The sequence below is a fragment of the Gorilla gorilla genome, chromosome 21, assembly GCF_029281585.2.
Source record: "Gorilla gorilla gorilla isolate KB3781 chromosome 21, NHGRI_mGorGor1-v2.1_pri, whole genome shotgun sequence".
Taxonomy (NCBI): domain Eukaryota; kingdom Metazoa; phylum Chordata; class Mammalia; order Primates; family Hominidae; genus Gorilla; species Gorilla gorilla.
This window is the reverse complement of record NC_073245.2, coordinates 53,221,632-53,235,596: the sequence shown is the minus strand read 5'-3', so window position 1 is coordinate 53,235,596 and position 13,965 is coordinate 53,221,632. Positions and strand designations below refer to the sequence as shown.

Sequence of the window (13,965 nt, the reverse complement as noted above, 5' to 3'; positions counted from 1 at the left end):
CATGTGTGCGCACACACACACACAATAAAAAAATCCTAGTTTGAGCTGAAATATGCTGCAATTTTTGCTCACTAATTCTAGTCCTGCCCTATGTGGCCTCCCATAATTAGTTTAGTCAATTCAGTAATCGAGTCTCAGGTGCTGAGGCAGTTGAGGCAGACTTCCTGAACTCTACATTCTTCCTGTGGGGATCCTGGGATCTACTGAGTCAGGGATGTGGCTGTATCAACATTTGCCAAAGAACATTCCACTGGACACTAATCCCCCTAAAGGCCTTATGAAAACAGAACCCTGAGCTCAGATAAGTTGGGGAAATGCTGTATTGCTCTTCTGGTCTTTATCACATCTCATTCCCCAGAAATCTTTATGAAAACAGAGCTCTGAGCTCAAGTAAGCTGGGGAGATGTTACATGTTCTCTGGTCTGTATCACATCTCACACTAGCACAGAGAAGACTCTTGAGGTCCTAAAGAATTAAAAACCCTGTTTCACTCTGTCAGTGACCGGTCTGACTTAGAATCCTTTTTTCCAAAGAGGAAAATTTCTATGAATTTTTCTCAGAATGAATGTCCTCCAGTACAGGACATAGGCCAGTCAGCTGTAAGCATCCTCTAAAACTACACTGTCTAATCTGATAGCTGCTAGCACCCAGGACTACTGAGCACTTGAAATGTGGCTAGCTCAAACTCAGATGTGCTGTGAGTGTGAAATATACACTGGATTTCAGATTCTCAGTACAAAAATAAAATGAAATACGCTTACTTTTTATATTGATATATGTTGAAATACTGGGTTAAAATTTGTTATTAAAATTAATTTCATCTCTTTACTGTTACTTTTTAAAATGTGGCTACTAGAGACCAGGCACAATGGCTCACACCTGTAATCTCAGCATTTGGGGAGGCTGAGGCAGGTGGATCCCCTGAGCTCAGGTGTTTGAGACCAGCCTGGGCAACATGACGAAATGCTATCTATACCAAAACTACAAAAAATTAGCTGGGTGTGGTGATGTGCACCTGTGGTCCCAGCTACTTGGAAGCTGAGGTGGGAGAATCACTTGAGCCTGAGAGACAGAGGCTACTAGAAAATTGATTTATTTTATTTATTTTTTTTTAGACACAGGGTCTCAGCCTGTCACCCAGGCTGGAGTGCAGTGGCATGGTCATGGCTCACGGCAGGCTCGAGCAATCTTCCCACCTCAGCCTCCTGAGTAGCTGGGACTACAAATGCATGCCACCATGCCTGGCTAATATTTGTATTTTTGTAGAAACAGGATTTTACCATGATCACTTGAGCCACCCATCTCGGACTCCCAAAGTGCTGGGATTACAGGCATGAGCCACCGCACCCAACCCAAAAATTTATAATTATGCACGTGGCATGCATTGTATTTTCATTGGAGAGTGCTGCCCCAGTGTTCTGTGCTGCTGGGGAAGGCTGTTTTGGGCTGTACAGGGGAATGTGAGAGGGAGGGGGTGGGTAGCCCAGTGTAGGAAGTATAAGGGAACTGCGGGATTCACTGGAAGGGCAGCTCAGGAAGCCTAAGAGCAGGGTGGTCAGGAAGTGGTGACTAAGCTGAGCCCTGAAAGATGAGAAGGAGTTAGCTGGAGGAAGGCAGAGAAAACAGCAGGGGTCAAAGCCTTGAAGTGAAAGAGGAACTGTATGTATTCCAGGACGTCCAAGGCTTCAGGGGCAGAGGGTAGACAGTGACCCAACCTGACCCCAGAGAAGGCAGCAAGGGCCAAGACTTTTAGGGCCAGGCAAGCCTCTGTAAAGGGTTTATCCTGAGGGCACTTTGAAGCCACAGCAGAGTTTTCAGCTGGTTGAGACTAGACAGATTTGCATTTTAGAAAGATTGCCCCTAACATTTTGAGTGGGGTATGGATGGATGGAAGGATAAACTGGAGGCAGAGGAGCTTTTACAGAAACTGTTGAAGTTATCTAAGAGGGAGATGATAAAAGTCTGGACTATGCTACATCCCTTTGAATTGAAGGCCAATGTCTAGGAAATAGACTTGGAGTGGGGACCACTAATCCCAGGCTATTTGGAGATGGAAATAGGGGACAGGGTGGAGTCAACATTAATATCTGGGGTTCTGAGTAGTAAGGCTATGATGGGAGACCAGAAATCTATGGGAGGGGAAGAGGATGAGTTCAAGGTGACTTTGAGAAGCATGTGGGGTTATAAGTGGGAATATCTGAGACAAAGTAGATAGCCAGGTTTAGAGGTTGGAAGACAGTTATGGGCCGGAGATAGAGTTGGGCAGGAAATGTCTCCCCTATGAGCCTTAGGTTCCTTATCTGCAAAATGGGGATGTAATCTACTTCCCAGAGTTAGTGTGATGATTAGATTATGTAACATTGATGGCAGTGGTGGCCTGTCTAGAGTGGCCACTGCCATGATGCAGGCTGCAGTGGGGGAGGCGCTCCACAGAACCAGCAGGAGCCGGGAACAGGCAGAAGCCCTGCCGTCTTCTGAGTTGACAGGGTGGAAGCTTCACGCTCCTTGGGTGCAGCTGCAGCTGCCCAAGCCAGGGCTGCAGACCCAGGCATCTCTGCACTCTTGGGGGCCCAGGAAGGCCCCCCTGCCCCTGCAGGCTCAGAAATGCCTGCTTCCACTGCCTGGCCTTTCCCTGCTCCTGGCACCTGCTTCAATTTCAGAGCAAAGTTGAGGCTGATCCCAGGCACTGTCGCAACCCAGCTGGGTGTGTGCATGCTTGGGGCAGCACTGACACACCAGCCCCCTGCCACCTTGGCCCACTTCAGACTTTGGGCACCAACTAACATGGAAGGGAGACCAAGGAAGGGCTGAGGGCAGCTCAGCACTGGCCTGCAGGTGCCCCTTTGCCTGAACAGCCTGGGTGCTATGAACAGTGGCAGGAGGCAGATAGGCTCTGGACAAAAAGGGGTGGGTCCCTGGTGAAGCCCCATCTTCAATCCTGGGAAGGCCTGAAGCCTGGGGGCCAGGCTGCCAGTCCTGCAGATTGGAGTAGGAACTTATGGTGCCTTTTCTGGGCCTGCCCATGGCCAACCATGGACCAATCAGCACACACTTCCTCCCCTCTGAAGCCCATAAGAACCCTGGACTCAGCCAGACTCAGAGAGATGTCGGGACAACCAGCTGCAGAAAGGAGCTATCCCCTCTGAAGTCTCCTCTCTGCTGGGAGCTCAGCAGACATCAGGATGACCAGCTGCGGAGAGAAGCTACCCATTCCAGGGTCTTGTAGCTCCTCTCTGCTGAGAGCTGAACATTAAAGTTGAACACTAGTGGGACACCCTGGCAGCAGAGAGGAGCTACCCACTGTGAGTCTCCTCTGAGCTGCTCTATTGCTCAGTAAAGCTCTTCAGCTTGCTCACCCTCCACTTGTCTGTGTACCTCATTCTTCCCGGGCATGGGACAAGAACTCAGGACCTCCTGAATGGCAGGGCTAAAAGAGCTGTAACACAAACAGGGCTGAAACACACCTCTTGCTCACCACGTTGTGGGTAAGAAGAAGGGGAGAAGAGCTGAGGCCCTTCAGGGACCCCAGACCTAGGAGCTCCCTGAGCCAGGGCTGTGACACCCTCTTTGGGGGTCTGTGGTTTCTGACATATCGAAGCCCCAGGAACCATTGCATTCCCCAGTGGCAGCAGTGGAAGCTGCTTGCAGGATGCCTGTTCCAGCTGCAGCCTCGTAGGAAGCCAGCACTCATGCTGGCACCTGGAGCTGCCCACTCCACCACAGCCATTGTTCCTGGCTGTGCACAGTGGCTGGACCCCACGCTTGCTTGCTCACACACATCCTCGCCGCTCCGCTCACCCTTGGCAGGCAGGGGATCCAGGCCATTAGCACGAGCTGAGCATAGCCTGCCAGGCCAAGTGGGCGCAGTGAGCCTGAGCAAAACTCTGGCAAAGGCACCACTGGCCACAGAGGTTTCTGGCTGGTGAAGTGACAGCCCAAGGATCCCATAACGACATGTTGGATGTGCCTGGCATTGCACAGACACACAGTAGGTGTTGGGAAGCACTGGTTCTTTCTTTCAGAGGGTCTGTCATCCTCGTTTCCCGCATGGCCAAACTTACCAAGGTCTTTGCAGCTTCTGCTTCCTTCTGTAGTACTCATGGGTCCCACATCTGTGCTTACAAAGCCCCTAGTGTAGTGATGGGGAGATGTTTCTGGAAGCAGTAGTGGGAAAGGGTGAGTGAAGGCAGCTCCCCCTGCCTGGGTAGTCCTAGAATAGGAAGGGGGTGAGCAGTCAATACATGCAGTGGAGAGGACTCTGACCTGGGAGGAAGGAAGATAAGCTACTTGCCCCAACCGTGCCACCAGCACAATCAGTAAACCTTGCTCTGTTCTAAGCCTCAGTTTCTCCACTTCTTCAAGGAAGGGTCTTCCAGCTGAGCCCTTGCCTGTTTCTGTCCCTATCTCCTTCTCTCTCCCAGAAAGTTTCTCGCCTTCTCTTGACTCACAGAAGACATCACTTCCTTGAAGACTTGGCTCACTATAAGCCTCCTGGCGGCTCCTTCCTGGGGCACTGGGCCAAACTCCTGACAAGATTAAGAAGAGGTTTTGGAACTGGGCCAGACTAAGAAAACAGGAAAGATGACGAACAAAGCTTCCCTCCTTCTGAGGGTTGTTTATTCCATTGTTCCTTCAGTTGAGTTTTCTGGGTACACAGCAGCCCTTGGCTTTCCATCCCATGTGCAGCCTCTGGCCCAGCACTTAGTCCACTCTCAGTCATAGAGCTTATCACACAGACTTGCTCCAGTGCCCACTTGTCCAACTGCCCCAAACTCCTGGAAACCAGAAAGAACACAGATGTATCTCAACTGAGTGCCTACCATATTTCTACAGGAGGAACTGTCTTCGCATAAAAGCCCCTCTGCAGCTCCTTAAGGTAAGCAGTGTTCTTTCCATTTTGCAGCCATGAAAACTGAGGCCAGGGAGGCTCCCCAAGGTCACCCAGCATATTGGTGTTGGATCCAGAAATGGAGGGAGTTGGAAGGGAGGATGTCTTATCAGTTAAGACAATATTCTTTGGAGGCTGATGAACCTTTCTGAGTTTGAATTTTGACTGCCACTTACTGCCTGTGGAATCTGGACAAGTTCCTAGTGGGAAGCAGTTTTGGGTCACAGTGGGGATCACAGACTCTGGAATCAAATGTCGGTTCCACCATCTGCTAGTTATGTGACCTTGGGCAAGTTCCTTTGCCTCTCTGCACTTCAGTTTCCACAGCTGTCAAACAGGATAATAATAGTGCCTGCCTCATCAACTTGTCGTGTGGATTAAACGTGATAATCCTTGTGGGGCATTTAGCACAGTGTCTGGCCCATGGTCCAGTGCCATCTATGTCAGCTACGGTTTGAATGCAGGCCCCACTGACTCTGGCTACCACCTGTTTCCCTGCCTATCACCTGTCACCCTGGTGGCTCACTCAGCACTTGGCGTGCTGTAGGTGCTCCCGGGCTTACTGACTGAAGGAGTGGTTGGGAATTGACTCAGTGTTTCTGAAATCAGGCTTCTGACAATGTGTGGGAGAAGGATTCTGGAGGAAGATGATTTTCAGGAGTTTCCCAACCAATCAGCAAGTAATTGCTTTTTGCACGCTAGTATGGACTTAGACCAGTTTCAGATTGGTTCTCTGAATGTTACCTGTGCGATCAGAAGCATACCTATACTCACGCCTATAGAAGCAATCTATACTGATTGTGGAGTGTTCAAATGCTACATAAAGACCGAAAGCAGAGAGTTAAAGTTCTAAGTAAACTTGCTTCAAAAGGGTTGCCCACTGTTTATCTGAGGCATGTCCTTCCAGAATTTTCCTAAGCCCTATACCTTTTTTTTTGTTTTTTTTTTGAGACAGGGTCTCACTCTGTCACCCAGGCTGGAGTGCAGTGGCGTGTGATCTTGGATCACTGCAACCTCTGCCTTCTCGGCTCAAGCAATCCTAGCACCTCAGCCTCCCAAGTAGCTGGGACCACAGGTGCACACCACTACACCTGACTTTTTTTTTTCTTTGTAGAGGCAGAGTTTTGCCATGTTGCCCACGGTGATCTTGAACTCTTGGGCTTAAGTGATCTGCCCGCCTCGACCTCCCAAAGTGCTGGGATTATAGGCGTGAGCCACAATGCCCGGCCTCTATGCCTATGCCTCATTTTTGAGTGTCACTGTGTACCCTAGTCGGTGTTAGACACTGCAGGTCCCCGAAGAAGTAGAGATGACTGTCTGTACCTTAGGGGCAGGCACAGTTGGGGCGGGACCCAGAATTCATGGAACACTTAATCAGCAATTAAAATGTCCACAGTACCAGTGACTCACTCATTTAATACGTACTTAACATTTGTGGTTCGGAGACCTGGAAATGACAAATCAAGGTCCTACTTGGTTTCAGAGTGAGCCCCGAGATTAAATCAGCAAGGAAACCTTTTGGTACACTTGCCCCCTGATTATGGGCCTGTCAACAAGCCTCAGTGGGAGGGCAGGACGGGTGATGTGTCCTCATTGCCCAGAAAATTGTTCTTTCCTGTCTCATTTATTGTATGTAGAGAAGTGAACTGAGGAGCCCGACAGGCTGGGCTTGCCACAGGTGGTTTCTAGGACCTTGGGTGACTCACTCCCTTCTCTGAGCCTCAGGTTTCTCATTTGAAGCATGGGGAGGCTCCTCCTGCCTTGAAAGGCACATTTCTCATTCATTCATTCGTTTGTAAAAGATGGTATTTCATAAGAATGTGGAGGGATGACTCAATAAACATAGCCATCTGGGGGAAAAAAAGAATTGGGTGATTTGGTAGATTGTATTACTGTTCAGCAAATATTTACTTTCCCCAGCCCCCACCACCACGAAAGGAATATACTTCCTCACCCTATTGATATTGCACTTGGCCACATGACTTGCTTTGGCCATGAGAATATGTGTGGAAGTCACAGGGGCCAGGCCCAAGGCACAAAGTGTTTCCATTCATCCCTTTGAGCAACTGTCCTCGGCCATGAGAACCACAAGTCCCAGACAGCGGAGACTCCTTCAGCCTGGACTCCAAATGAGAAGATATATGAGACAGCCACCTACTCACCCCAAAGCCTGGAGCCCAGCCCAGCCAGCCCCAGAAAGCCCTGCAGAGCCCCAGCTTGACCCACAGACCCCTGGGCAAGAAGTGAATGTTTACTGCTGTAAGCACCAGGCTTCTGGAAGTTGTCTTTTATGCATCATTGTCACAGCAAAATCTGACCAATGTGGATCCCTGGCTCACTCCTTATATTGATTTTAGCTTGGGTCTTGAGTGAGGATTTTCTTTTTTTTTCTTTTTTATTATTATTATTATTATTTTTGATACAGTGTCTCACTCTGTCACCCAGGCTGGAATGCAATGGTGCGATCTCAGCTCACTGCAACCTCTGCCTCCCTGGTTCAAGCAATTCTTCTGCCTCAGCCTCCCGAGTAGCTGAGATCACAGGGGCCTGCCACCACACCTGGCTAATTTTTGTATTTTTAGTAGAGATGGGGTTTCACCATGTTTGCCAGGCTGGTCTAGAACTCCTGGGCTCAGGTGATCCGCCCACCTCAGCCTCCCAAAGTGCTGGGATTACGGGCGTGAGCCACCATGCCTGACCGAGCAAGGATTTTCTCATTAGATGATATTTGACCTGAGATCTGAATGTTTAAGAGGAGCTAGTCATGTGGCCATCTAGGGGAGAAATATGCCAGGCAACAGGAATAGCAATGCCGTGGTCCTGAGGCTGGAGGAAACTTGGCCTGTTCAGGAAAAGAAAGAAGGCCAGTGTGGGGCCAGGCATGGTGGCTCACGCCTGTAATCCTAGCACTTTGGGAGGCCGAGGCAGGCAGATCACGAGGTCAGGAGATTGAGACCATCCTGGCTAACATGGTGAAAACCCGTCTCAACTAAAAATACAAAAAATTAGCTGGGCATGGTGGCGGGCGCCTGTAGTCCCAGCTACTCGGGAGGCTGAGGCAGGAGAATGGTGTGAACCCGGGAGGCAGAGCTTGCAGTGAGCCGAGATCACGCCACTGAACTCCAGCCTGGGTGACAGAGCAAGACTCCGTCTCAAAAAAAAAAAAAAATAAATAAAATAAAATAAAAAGAAGGCCAGTGTGAAATAAATAAGGGTTGTTTGGTATCCAAGAGGGAGATAATCTGAGCTCTAGACTCATATGTTCAATAGGGCACTTCAGGCTGGGCATGGTGGTTCACACCTGTAATTATTTTATTTTTAATTGACACATAATGATTGTATTTATGGGGTACAATGTGATGTTTCAATACATATATACACTATGATAATCAAATCAAGGTAATTAGAAAATCCATCACCTCAAACATTTATCGTTTCTTTGTGGCGAGAAGATTTCAAATCCTCTTTTCTGCTATTTTGAGATGTGCATTATTCTTAACTATAGTCACCCTATTGTGCAATAGAACACCAGAACTTATTTCTCCTACCTAATTGTAACGTGGTACTTATTGGCCAACCTCTCCTCCTCCTCCCTCTACCAATCCCTCCCTAGCCTCTAGTAACCACTATTTTACCCTCTACTTCTATGAGATTTAAAACAAAAATTCTTTTTTTGTTTTGAGACAGGGTCTTTGTCACCCAGGCTGGAGTGCAGTGGTGCAATTACAGCTCACTGCAGCCTTGAACTCCTGGGCTCAAGTGATCCTCCTGCCTCAGCCTCCTGAGTAGCTGAGAACCACAGGAATGTACCACCCCACCCAGAATTTTTTTTTTTTTTTTGAGTCAGAGTCTTGCTCTGTTGCCCAGGCTGGAGTGCAGTGGTGCGATCTCGGCTTACTGCAACCTCCGCCTCCCGGGTTCAAGCAACTCTCCTGCCTCAGCCTCCCGAGTAGCTGGGATTACAGGTGCCTGCCACCACGCCCGGCTAATTTTTTTTGTATTTATAGTAGAGATGGGGTTTCACCATATTGGTCAGGCTGGTCTCGAACTCCTGACCTCATGATCCGCCCACCTCAGCCTCCCAAAGTGCTGGAATTACAGGCATGAGCCACTGCGCCTACCCAGAAAAATGTTTAAATTTTTTGTAGAGATGGAGTCTTCGTATGTTGCTCAGGCTGGTCTTGAACTCCTGGATTCAAGCAATCCTCCTTTCTTGGCCTCCCAAAGTGTTGGGATTACAGGCTTGAGCCACTGTGCCAAGTGGAGATCAATTTTTTTAGGTTCCACAGATAAGAACATACAGTTTGTTTTTCTGTGTCTGGCTTATTTCATGTAACATAAAGTCACCAGATTCATCCATGTAGTCACAAATGAACAGGATTTAGTTCTTTTTTATGGCTGAATAGTATTCCATTGTTTACATGTACTTCATTGTCTTCATCCATTCATTCATTGATGAACACTTAGGTTGATTCCATACACTGGCTATTGTGAATAATGCTGTAATAAATATGGGAGCACAGATACCTCTTTGACATGCTGATTTCCTTTCCTTTCCTTTCCTTTATTTTATTTTATTTTATTTTATTTTATTTTATTTTATTTTATTTTATTTTATTTTATTTTCAACACAGAGTCTCACTCTGTTGTCCAGGCTGGAGTGCAGTGGTGCCATCTCGGCTCACTGCAACCTCTGCCTCCCAGGTTCAAGTGATTCTCCTGTCTTGGCCTTCCAAATAGCTGGGACTACAGGCACGTGCCACCACACCCAACTAATCTTTTGTATTTTTAGTAGAGACAAGGTTTTACCATGTTGGCCAGGCTGGTCTCAAACTCCTGGCCTCAGGTGATCCACCTGTCACGGCCTCCCAAAGTGCTGGGATTACAGGCATGAGCCACTGGGCTCAGCCTATTTCTTTTAGATGTATACCTAGTAGTTGGATTCCTGGATCATGTGGTAGTTCCATTTTTAATTTTGGGGGGAACCTCCATACTGTTTTCTACAACAGCTGTACTAATTTACAGTTCCACCAATAGTGTGTAAGGGTTCCCTTTTGTCTGCATCCTCGCCAACACTCGTCTTTTGTCCTTTTGATAATAATGGTTCTAAGTGGAGTGAGATGATATCTGTTTATGGTTTTGATTTGCATTTCCCTGATGACTAGTGATGTTGAGCATTCTTTCAAATATCTGTTGGCCATTTGTAACTCTTATTTTGAGAAATGTCTATTCGGGTCTTTTTTCCACTTTAAAATTGGATTATTTGGTTTGTTTTTTGTTTTTGTTTTTGTTTATTGCTATTGAGTTGTCTGAGTTACTTATATATTCTGGATATTAACCAGATGTATAGTTTGCAAATATTTTCTCCCATTCTGTGTGTTATCTCTTCATGCGTTGATTGTTTTTTTGTGCAGAAGCTTTTCAGTTTGATGTAATTCCATTTGTCTATGTTTGCTTTTGATGCCTGTACTTTATTTTTGAGACAGAGTCTTGTTCTGTCGTCCAGGCTGGAGTGCAGTGGTGTGCTCTCAGCTCACTGCAACCGCCACCTTCCGAGTTCGAGCGATTTTCCTGCCTCAGCCTTCTGAGAGTAGCTGGGACTACAAGCGTATGTCACTACGACCAGCTAATTTTTGTATTTTTAGCAAAGACGGGTTTTCGCCATGTTGGCCAGGCTGGTCTCGAACTCCGGACCTCACGTGATCCGCCCACCTTGGCCTCCCAAAGTTCTGGGATTACAGGCATGAGCCACTGCACCCAGCCTATGCCTGTGCTTTTGAGGGCTTATGTAAAAAACCCTTGTCCAAAACAATGTCAAAAAATGTGTCCCCATGTTTTCTTCTAGTAGAGTTTCATAGTTTTGGATCTTAGATCTAAGTGTTTAATCCATTTTGAGTTGATTTTTGTATATGGTGAAAGGTAGGGGTCTAGTTTCATTTTTTTGCATATAAATACCCAATTTTCCTGGCACCATATATTGATGAGACTGTCCTTTCCCCCGATGTGTGTTGTTTGCACCTTTGTTGAAAAATGAGTTGGCTGTAGTTGTAGGGATTTATTTCTGTTCTCTCTATTCTGTTCCATTGGTCTATACATCTGTTTCTAAGTAGTTTGAAGTACTAGCCAATGTATTTCTTTTTTTGTATAATGCCTTTTATCTTATCACATTTCTCTGGTTCCTTTGGCCTTGGAGGTGGTTTTTATAGCAGAAGTGCAGAAAGTATGAAAATAAGCTAATAGTATGGGAAATTTTAAGCATTTACAAAAGTAAAGAGAATAATGTAATGAACCCTCCCAGCTTAAAGTGATCAACTTATGGGTAAACTTTTTTTTTTGAGACGGAGTCTTGCTCTGTCGCCCAGGCTGGAGTGCAGTGGTGCGATCTCAGCTCACTGCAAACTCCGCCTTCTGGGTTCATGCCATTCTCCTGCCTCTGTCTCCTGAGTAGCTGGGACTACAGGCGCCCCCCCACCACGCCCAGCTAATTTTTTTTTTTTTTGTATTTTTAGTAGAGACGGGGTTTCACTGTGTTAGCCAGGATGGTCTCGATCTCATGACCTCGTGATCCACCTGCCTCGGCCTCCCAAAGTGCTGGGATTACAGGCGTAAGCCACCGCGCCCGGCCAGATAAACTTCTTTATTTATGTGCCCATCTACCCTCTCCTTTATGGAATAATTTCTGTGCAGATCTCAAACATCATATCATTTCATCAGTAAACATTTCTCCATGTCTCTCTAAAAAAGGAACTTTAAACATGTAGCCACAATTATTATTATTACACCAAAAAAAACCCAACAACAATTCTTAATATAATCCAATATCCAGTCCATGTTTAAATATACCGAATTGGCCGGGCACGGTGGCTCATGCCTGTAATCCCAGCACTTTGGGAAGCCGAGACGGGAGGATCACTCAAGGTCGGAAGTTCGAGACCAGTCTGGCCAATATGGCGAAACCCTGTCTCTACTAAAAATACAGAAATTAGGCGGGCATGGCGGCATGCATCCGTGGTCTCAGCTACATGGGAGGCAGAGGTTGCAGTGAGCCGAGATGGTGCCACTGCACTCCAGCCTGGGCAACAGAACTAGACTCTGTCTCAAAAAAAAAAAAAAAAAAAAAATATATATATATATATATATATATATATGTCTATGTGTGTGTGTGCGTGTGTGTGTATACCCAATTGTTGCACGTAATGTGTTTATTTGAATCAAGATCCAAACAAGGTCAACACAATCCACTGATTGGTAATAAAGTCTCTTTTACCCTTTAGGCTCTCCCTTTCTCTCTTTTTTAAGTGTGGAAGGTGGAATAAGCAGGATTGGAGAGATTTTCCCTTGCTCTGTCTTCAGTTCGTTTATTGAAGAAATAAGAGGCTGGGCAGGGTGGCTCATGCTTGTAATCTCAGCATTTTAGGAGGCTGAGGCTGGTGGATCACTTGAGGTCAGGAGTTCAAGACCAGACTGGTCAACATGGTGAAAACCTGTTGCTACCAACAAACAAACAAACAAACAAAAACACCACCACAACCAACAACCCCCCCCAACAACAAACAAAAACAACAACAAAATTAGCCAGGTGTGGTGGCACATGCCTGTAGTCCTAGCTAGTTGGGAGGCTGAGGCAGGAGAATCACTTGAACCTGGGAGGTGGAGGTTGTAGTAAGTGGAGATTGCACCACTGCACTCCAGCCTAGGCCACAGAGTGAGACCCTGTCTCAAAAAAAAAAAAAAATATATATATATATATATATACACACACACACACATATATATATACATATATATATACACACACACACACACATATATATATGGCATTTATCTTGTAGAGTCTTCTACCTTCTGGTTTGTGGATTGCATCCCTGTGGTGTCATCTAACACATGAGTCCCCAATCCCTTGTACTCGTCCTCGGCCTGATTCCTAACAGGCCACACAGCAGGAGGTGAGTGGTGGGCCACTGAGTGAAGCTTCATTTGTATTTACAGCTGCTCCCCATCGCTCGCATTACCACCTGAGCTCTGCTTCCTGTCAGATCAGCAGCAGCATTTGATTCTCGTAGGAGTGTGAACTCTTGTGAACTGCGCATGTGAGTGATCTAGGTTGCATGCTTCTTATGAGAGTCTAAGTAATGCCTGATGATCTGAGTTAGAACAATTTCATCCTGACCCCTTCCCTTGTCTGTGGAAAAAATAGTCTATGAAAAATCGTCTTCTATGTTTCATCCTGACCCCCTCCCTTGTCTGTGGAAAAACTGTCTTCTAGCCCAAAAATTGTCTTCTACGGCACGGTCCCTAGTGCCAAAAAGGTTGGGGACCGCTGATCGAACACATTCCTCTGACTTCTAGTTCATGTGACTAGTATCTTAATAAAGTCAGGTTAAGTGTTTTTAGCAAGAATGCTTCATAGGTAATATTGTGTACCTATACCAGGAGGCACATTGAGTATATTTGTCTCATTCTGTGCGATTCCTAGGCGTTGACGATCATGGCCTAGATCCATTGTTTCCTTAAAGTGTGTAAAGTACAAAATGCAAAATTCAAATTCTTTAGATTTTTTCCTCATTAATTAGCTGAAATAATTCTGTAAGGAGAAATTTCCTCTCACCAATTATTTGGTTACAATGAGATACGGTTCATACAGAAAAAGTAGAAAAGGTGCTTGATTCTTTCCCTTTATTTACCCATTTTCAGAATAATGAGTTGGTGTCCTAACATGCTCAAAGGGAATCCAGTGAAGTTTTCCTTTTCCCTCCCTCTCTCCTTCCTCTTTATTTTTTTCTTTTTTCTTCCTCTCTTTTTCTTCCTTTCCTTTCCTTTCCTTTCCTTTCTTTCCTTCCTTCTCTCTCTTTCTTTCTTGCTTTCTTTCTTTTCTCTCCCTTCCTTCCTTCCCTCCCTACCTTTTCTTTCTTGCTTTCTTAGGTGCTTTATTGAAAAAGAAATCGCATAACATAAACTGCTCATTCTTAAAGTATATAATTTGATAATAAGTATCATAAAAAGATTGCTACTGCTGTTACTATCTTGACTCAAGGATGGCTCCATACCTACTTATTTTAAAAAACTGGCTGGGCACA

The 13,965-nt window shown here is 46.1% G+C and overlaps 1 long non-coding RNA gene across 1 annotated transcript in view; it reads right to left on the bottom strand.

The window, feature by feature from the left end:
- The window catches only part of LOC109024328 (uncharacterized), a 58,638-nt gene that overhangs the window by 15,022 nt on the left and 29,651 nt on the right, over nt 1-13,965 (bottom strand). The window contains exon 2 of the long non-coding RNA XR_010132371.1: nt 4,062-4,210. This is a non-coding gene — a long non-coding RNA (uncharacterized lncRNA). The remainder of the gene's footprint in view (nt 1-4,061; nt 4,211-13,965) is intronic.